Below are 8,386 nucleotides of genomic sequence, written 5' to 3' on the forward strand. Positions count from 1 at the left end.
GGTCTTTCTGCATTTTCTCTTGCATTCCCTACAGTTTCAGCCCACAAAGCAGCCAGAATGATCAGTTCAAATGTAAACTGGATCTCCTCACCCTCTTTCCTAAAAACTTCCAGTGGCCAGTCTTTTTCTATCACATTCAGAATAGATTTCAAGTTTTTTATTCTGGCCTTGGAGGACTTACATAATTGAACCCTGGATACCTCTCTGATCTCATTTTACATGCTTTCCCTCTTGCTCACAGTGTTCCAACCACACTTCCTGCTGTCTCTCAAACAGGAATAGCCTCTTCTCACTCGGTCTCCACACTTACTGTTTCCTCTGCCTGGAACTTCTCCCTTGACTTAGTCATGGTGCTTGTCCCTCACATAAGTCAGGCATCTGCTCAAACTCCCTTAGAGGGTTTGCCATTATATTCAGAAGAGCTCCTACTTCCAATCCTATTGCTGTTTCTTTACCATACTGTTTTCCTAGCACCTATCACTACCTGACATTCCACTCAAACACATACATACCCGTCTTCACTCTTCAATTAAATGTAAATGTCACAAGGACAGAAACTGTGTATTTTGCTTACATCTTTATCCCCATTATCTACAACAATGTCATGTATTCATAGGAATTCAATTGAATAAGTATAAATGAATGAAAGCATGCAAGCTCTGGGCCTGTTTCTTTTCCGTAAAATAAAGGTTTCAACCAGATGATCTGTAAGATTACCACAAACTTTAAAAGCCCATAATTCCTTGTTTTATTTTTTGGTTTATGAGCCTACTTTACTGTCCATGGAAAAACAACTGTGGCAGAAAAGTCGCATATGAGGCAATGAGATGTGTCAAATACCAACACTATCATAACTGTTCAGGACACGATCTCAAATTTTATTCTGATTAAACTTCTCATTTCCTAAAATTCCTATTACTAAGAAAATAAATTAGTAGAGTTAATGCCATGGGCACAAGGAACTTGGGTTTGCCAGGTTGAGCAAACTAAGACTCAGGTGAGATCTGGAGGTTCAAGGCTGCCCGTCCCATGTCCAGGGATCTTTATACGTGTAGCCATATAGGCAAGGACCTTCTCAGATTTTTCTGAAGTCCTAATTTGTAGGTGCTACCCAAGCAGTGTATTGTAATCAAATTGAGAAATCTGATTCTGATTACCTGTCCCAGCACATTCCATGGGTATAGACAAGTCATAAATTATCAGAACTTCATCTACTGAGAGGATCAATGGAGTTAATGAAATAGCTTCATGCAAAAATTGATCTGTGTGTTTCACGGGGAGAAAGAGTGAAAGAGAGAGAGAGAGAGGCCTCTTTCATGATGTTCATTTTTTTCACAAGACCTTTCTGGCTACCTGTCAGTATGAAGAAGCTTGGAGTCAATTTAGAATAAGCCCAGTGTTAGTCTTTACTAATGGACAAGAGGTGTTTCTAAACATCCTTATTCTTAGTCGGGTATCACATAGAATACCAAGGATGAACAAATTGTTCTTTACTTTGAGGAAAAATTTTGATTCAGTAAATGTCCAGAGGTTAGAGTTTTTGAGTAGCTTCTCATATCTCAGGGTTGCCCTCCATCTCCACCCTCTGAGTCACTAGGAATTCAAAACCCTCTTTGTATAGCCATTGTCTATTTGACCCTTCTACATTTCTTTCCCTGGGGCCCTCATCTTCTCAAGTCTCTAGGACAAGCTAGTGGTTATTTTGGGGTGTGTAGGAGAGGGAAGTACTTAAGATCCTGTAAATGGAGGACTGGAAAGAAAATGGAACAGTTTTATGCTGTCAAATCCTTTCTTTGCATAGCTAGAGTGTCTGCTTCTTTCCTCATGTGAGCTGAGCAAACAAATTCCTCTTTTTGCTCTCCTGGTTTTAGAGTGTCTCACTCCCAGGAAGGAGGAAAAATGGGAGAGAGAAATCAGTTTATCAAATTCCAATTAACAAAATAAGATGGAGGAGCGTTCAGAGGGGACTTGCTCATAAAATGAGTTTTCGAGAAAACCAAGAGAAGGGTGGTAGGAAACAGTGAGAAAAGACAGTTGCTGGGGATAAAATGTTAGAGCCTGGAATTCTCTTTCTCATACTATAACCTAGAATGCATCTATAAATCTCTGCTCACTGCAAGCTCCACCTCCCGGGCTCACACCATTCTCCTGCCTCAGCTTCCTGAGTAGCTGGGACTACAAGCGCCCGCCACCACGCCCGGCTAATTTTTTGTATTTTTAGTACAGACAGGGTTTAACTGTGTTAGCCAGGATGGTCTCAATCTCCTGACCTCGTGATCCACCCGCCTCCGCCTCCCAAAGTGCTGGGATTACAGGCGTGAGCCACCACGCATGGCCTAAATTTAGATTTTATATATTAGCTCAGAGTACTACCTGAGGATGGCTCAGGTGTCTGGCTCTGCTTTGGAAAGTTATAAGTGAGAGATATACACAGCAAATGAAAGAGATCAGCCCTTGAATGCCAGCTCTGTTGCCAAAATTACAGCCAAGTTTAAACCACAGGTTCATGAGATGTATTGCTCTGAACTGAAAAGAAAAATCTACCAGTGTGTGTCTGAGCACCTGAGATTAGAAAGCAAGCACAAACCATTGTGCTCAGCATCCCAACTATGGTCCTAAAATATAATGTCAGGCAGAGTGGGGAGCCATAAAATGTGAAGTCAAAAGGCTGACTGAGTTGTCAATAGAAGGTTCATTACTAGCTCTGATGTGCTCCGTGGCATTTATCCAGACAATCTGAGGCTATGACATTAACATGTGGTTCTTTATGTGAATCTGAGCCTTGCTGCTTCCCCAGAAAGAAGTGGGAGTGAGGGAAAAATACCTAACATATTTTAATTTCTTCTTAAGTTTTATTAAAAGCCCAGCAATAGTTTTAGATGTATGTGAAGGACACTTTCAAATACAAAAGCACAGGATTTTTGTTGTATCATTCATGTATTTGTAATACATTTTGTCATCATTTTCAGATACTTTTAAAATAAATCTGCATGTGCATCTTCAAAAAGATTTAAATGGCTGTTTAAATGACTGGGAAAAGGTGAATCGTTCCCTAATACCACTGAGGGTTATTGAATTTAAAGAAAAAGAAAGATAAAATGATTTCTGATTTCTATAACAGTGCAATCCAGTGGTCTTTTCCAATTGAGAAGAGCAACTTCTAAACATATATCTGTATCTAAGGTTTGGACTGCCTTTTGACAACACACAACATAAATCCTGCCTAGGAAATAATTGCCTGGGGTGGTGCCAAGTTACCAGGTCATTCAAATCGATACTGTGTGCTACTGCACACTTAAAATTATTTACACTGCTCTTATCCTAGCTACAATCTATTCTCTCTCACTAATGCAGTGGAGAGCAATTTACTCCAGAATACCATAGTCCTTCTGATTTCATTTTTGCTACCACATCTGCTGCTGTGAGCCCAAGTCCTAGAAATAAAACCAAATAAAAAAGCACATGGAAGCTTTGGGGAAAGTGGAATTTAAAGTAAACATCAAGGAAATCTTCAAATTTCTGTCTCTGACACTTTGTTCTAATTAACTTTAATGGTTGGTTGCAATTGTTCCTTTTTCCTCCCTCTCTCCCTCCCTCTCTTCCTTCTTTTCTTTATTTTAATTCTATGGTACTTTTAGTTTGAAATGTAACTGTGGTCTGTGGCTCATGTTACTCATACCATTGAAGTCTTGGGTCCTTATGGAAAGGTAAGAGAGTTTTGATGAGCTAGAACTGAAAAGATTCACAAACTCTAGAAGACCGCAAACATCAATGTTTTGTTTAAATCTCAATTGTTTTATTATCAACCGTTTATGTTACATATACACTTGTGAAAAGCTATTGAAAGTTCTTAGTTGTATTTTTTATATTTTATCAAGAAAAGGATGGGGTAGTTAAAATTGATTAAGAAGACAGACACTATAGATTGTGGGTAACTAGTAAAAATCTTAATACTTCCCCATTATTGTAAGCCAACAAGCTGTAGGTGGCAGAGCAGGAAGACAGAAAGCCCCTATGTCCCTACACTTTTAACCTAATGAAAGCATTCCTTTAAAATCTCCTATGGAAAAAAAAGTACCCTCAGCGTATCAGTGAGTATGTGGAGGTCAACAAGCTTCACAGGAGGTTGAAGGACCTTTGTAAGAAAAATGATCAACTGCAGTGTCATCAGCCTCCTGCCCAATGTCCTCAACTCTACCCTGAATGACTTGTAACCAGTTTCTTTGGACAGGAAGATATGACCAAATGAGAACCACATTTCAATCTCTCACAAGATATGGAGGGTAAAAGGTGGACCTGTTGAAAGCCTTAGATGCAGAGGACAACACAAGGCTAGCGAGAGAAAGTATTCCTCACTGGCAGGGTGGACTGTTGGGACCGGAAGCATGAAAGTGGAACCAAATTGAGCTCTGGGTTCGGGAAGTTGAAAGCAGAAAACTACAGCATCCTGGAGAGCTGCCTCTATCAGTAGTAGAAGGGTAGAAGTCCCCAAACGCACCAGGGACAGTGTCAGAGCAATAGTACTACGAATCTGAGGGAGAAGAGGCCACATAGGAACCACACGAGGACGCATGTGAGGTACCCCCCAAAGACTTCCTGGATGCTTCAGGAGGAATTCGAGGATGGGGTTGCTGGGTGTCCAGACACAGCTGCTGTTTTGTTAACTTTATTGAATGCCTGGATTGTTTTAACAAGGGGAAACAAGGATGTTTGTTATCAAGCAGTCACTTTGATTTTGGTTTGAGTACTGGTATGTGGAGATGTAGAGAGAAACTCCTTAGTAGGTAGCAGGTCAAAATGACTTAGTTAACAGTATATTGATGAGGTTTTCTTTTTTTCTTTTTTTTTAGGTGGAGTTCATTAATATTGCCTACTCATAACACAATGAATGAATATATACATTACAAAGTTAGATTGGTTGCCTGTTAAAATATTTCTTATTTGTTGTTTCTGAAATATTAGCGTGCCTGAGACTCACCTAGGATCCTTATTATAGTTTCTGAATTCTAGAGTCTGCAAGTTCTCATTATGAAGGTCTGGGATAAAACTCAGGAATCTGCATTTTTAACAAGCTCCTCAGGTAGCTTTAATATAGGTGACCTATGAACCACATTGTAAGAAACTCTGCTCTAAGAATTCTACATTAAAGTACAGACGTTGTAAATAAAAACTTGTAGCTTCCCCCGCAAGAAGGTTTTGCATTGGAAATCTTGCTCCACTATTAGGAATGATGTTGACACTGAATAGTCCTCTTGGGTCTACAAATAGTCCATGAGTTGCGATTCAGCCACCCAAGAGCAATTATATTACTGTTATTTTTCTTCATGGTTTTTCCTTAAACTGTAGAGAAGGAATTTGTTGTTGCTGTTGGGGAAGAGGGGTAATAAGAAATATGAAAGATGAGTCCCACTTGATATTTCCTCCCTCACTGTAAGTGGAAGCATAAGAGGAGGTCAAAAGTCCACCATCCTTGAGACCAAGAAGCAAAATATTGATTTGTGATTTTCTGAAAGCAGAGTTGCTATTCACTATTGCATTTCCAGCACCTACCTGTGATGTTGCTTTATCTATTACCTTACGTGTAACAGGATCTTGCTAAATATCTGTCAAATATTAGCTGACTTTGGGCGGTTTCCAGTCTGAACTTAAAAAATGCTAAGACAGTGACAGATACATCTTAAATTCTTAGCTCCTAACTTCTTATGGCAGATTAATTGATTTTGCTCACTATTGTGTATAGTAGACACTAAAAAATGTTTGTTGAATGATTGAATGAATGTATGAATGTATACAGATCCTAAATTTTATAATACTTTTTTTTTTTTTTTTTTTTTTGAGGACGGAAGTCTTGCTCGCCGCCCAGGCTGGAGGCAGGGCCGGATCTCAGCTCACTGCAAGCTCCGCCTCCCGGTTTACGCCATCTCCATGCCTCCAGCCTCCCGGTAGCTGGACTACAGGCACCCGCCTCGTCACCCTGGCTAGTTTTTTGTTATTTTTAGTAGAGACCAGGTTTCAGCCGTATTAGCCAGGATGGTCTCGATCTCCTGACCTCATGATCCGCCCGTCTCGGCCTCCCAAAGTGCTGGGATTACAGGCTTGAGCCACTGCGCCCGGCCCCTATAATACTTTTTTACTTGATGTTGGGTTATCCAAATAGTTTTTTTAGCAACAGAACTTTCCATTCACAGGAAAACTCAGGCAGGACCCTTCTAGATAAGAGAGATAAAAGCAAAGTTGAGACACTGGGGATTGAAGACTGTTCTTTGCTTCTCCACCATCCTTCAGCAACAAATAGTTACTGAACCTACTTTAAAGAATTTCTCTCTATAGGACAAAATATTTATTTGTGCTGAAAACCTAATTCAAGCAACATGTACATGAGTAGTTGATACTTTTTAGTCCATTTTCATTTTCTGCTTGATCCATACCCCTTAATATCTTAGCCTTACTGGAATGAGTACCATAGTAAAGAAAAATGATCTTCCCATTTTCTAATAGTTATATTTCTAAGTAGCATTATTCCTTTCTATAGATCACATCCTATCTGTGAGAGTTTGCCTAATGACAAAGAGGAACAGGGAAGGGCAGGAGAGTATAGGGGAATAGAATTCATGACAACTGAGCTTTTCTTATGTGCTGGCCATCATGGAGGCCCTTCATAAACTATTTTATTAAACTAATTTCATCCTCATTTCTGATATTGATATATTATTCCCATTTTTATAAGGAGACTTAAGAAAATTAAGTCACTGGGCCAAGACCACATAAATGGTAAGTGGTAGAGCAAGGTACATTTATAATCACATTGGAGTTTCCGAAGGTGTGCTCAGGTGTACCAATTCAGAGTGTCCCAAAGAAACTAAAAGTTGCTTGATCTCATAGGCTTGGCAAACACTGTACTAAACAATATAAAGGGGATATACTCTGTATATTACTTCTCTGTGTCATAGATATAATGTTGTTGATTTTTCATTTTCCAAGACATAACAGCTAAGGAGAGCAAAAGCTTCTATTAATTTTTTTAAAAGAGTACCTCCTGGAATTAGTGTTTAGTAGATTCACTTTGGGAAACAAACACTACACCAAACCATGTCACTCCCAAAAAAGAAAGGATTTGATCAATCTAGAGCCACTGGAATGACATGATCACAATCTGCCAGAATATGATTGGAGCCAGGTGGCCGGGAACACATCAAACATGCTCGGCCATTCTGAGTATAAGTAAAGCGTCTTTATTGATTTTCTCTGGTTGCTCGACAGCCTGAGCCCACGGGTGATGTAGGGCTGCAAATCCCATCAAATCCACAGAAACTTTTAGACAGACTTTGTCTGTCTCCTATGCTACAGTGATATGGTTGAACCCTTCTTGGCTTTATACATTGATTGTAACCTTGGATAACATGCCACTGCAATTTCTAACTTTCTGTCTGATGAAAGGGCCCTACTGAGAAAAATAAAAAGTGAAACACCAATGGAATTTTCCTTCTCTCTGATGCATGTTTATATTTTTTGATAGTTATTTTTTCTAAATACGTAGTTTTGTTATAACATAATTATTATATTGAAAAGTAACTTTTTTATAACTCTTTTCTGTTGAAAATTCTAGTAAAATTTCATACAGCATAAAAGCACATTTAATTAAAAGAAAACTCTCTATTCCAATTCTTTAGACCTGTCTTCTTTTCCAAAGTCAGTCACTGAGACCAGTTTCTTGGAAATTCTTTCAGATGTATATACAGCTACATATAAATATGAGTATGCCTATGGATCTTTTTTGCAGGGCGATACCTATGCTGAGAGTTATTATACACAGTGCTGAGTTCCTAATGTTTTAAATATTTTCTAAATGAAGATGTTTTTCATGTAACGCATTCTACCTCAATTAAAACCATTAAATGATGCATCTTACAACCCAACCATTCTGTAACACTATGACACCATTTTCTTATCTGAGCATTAATCTTCAGGGAAATACAACATTGTATGATTATACTACTTGTATATTCTGTGCTGTTCAACATAGTAGCCAATAGACATATGTAGCCAGGTTGAATTGTAATGTGCTATAAATGCAAAATACACTGTGGATTTTGAAGACTTAGAATGAGAAAGACTGTAAAATATCTAAATAATGTTTATATTGGTTACATATTAAAATTATTTTTGGATATATGGAGCTAAATATAATGTAATATTAAAATTAATTTCATCTGTTTCTTTTAATTATTTAATATGACTATTAAAATTTAAAATAACATGTGGGCTTACATTATGTTTCCGTTAAACAGCATAGTAGAAATATGAAGAACTAAGTAAGTGCACACTGGAAGCATTGCTTGTCTATTGGAGTCCTTACAGCTCTGAAACTCCATTTGTATTCTTTTCT

This window comes from Rhinopithecus bieti, unplaced genomic scaffold (assembly GCF_001698545.2).
Source record: "Rhinopithecus bieti isolate Rb0 unplaced genomic scaffold, ASM169854v2 scaffold_42039, whole genome shotgun sequence".
Lineage (NCBI taxonomy): Eukaryota > Metazoa > Chordata > Mammalia > Primates > Cercopithecidae > Rhinopithecus > Rhinopithecus bieti.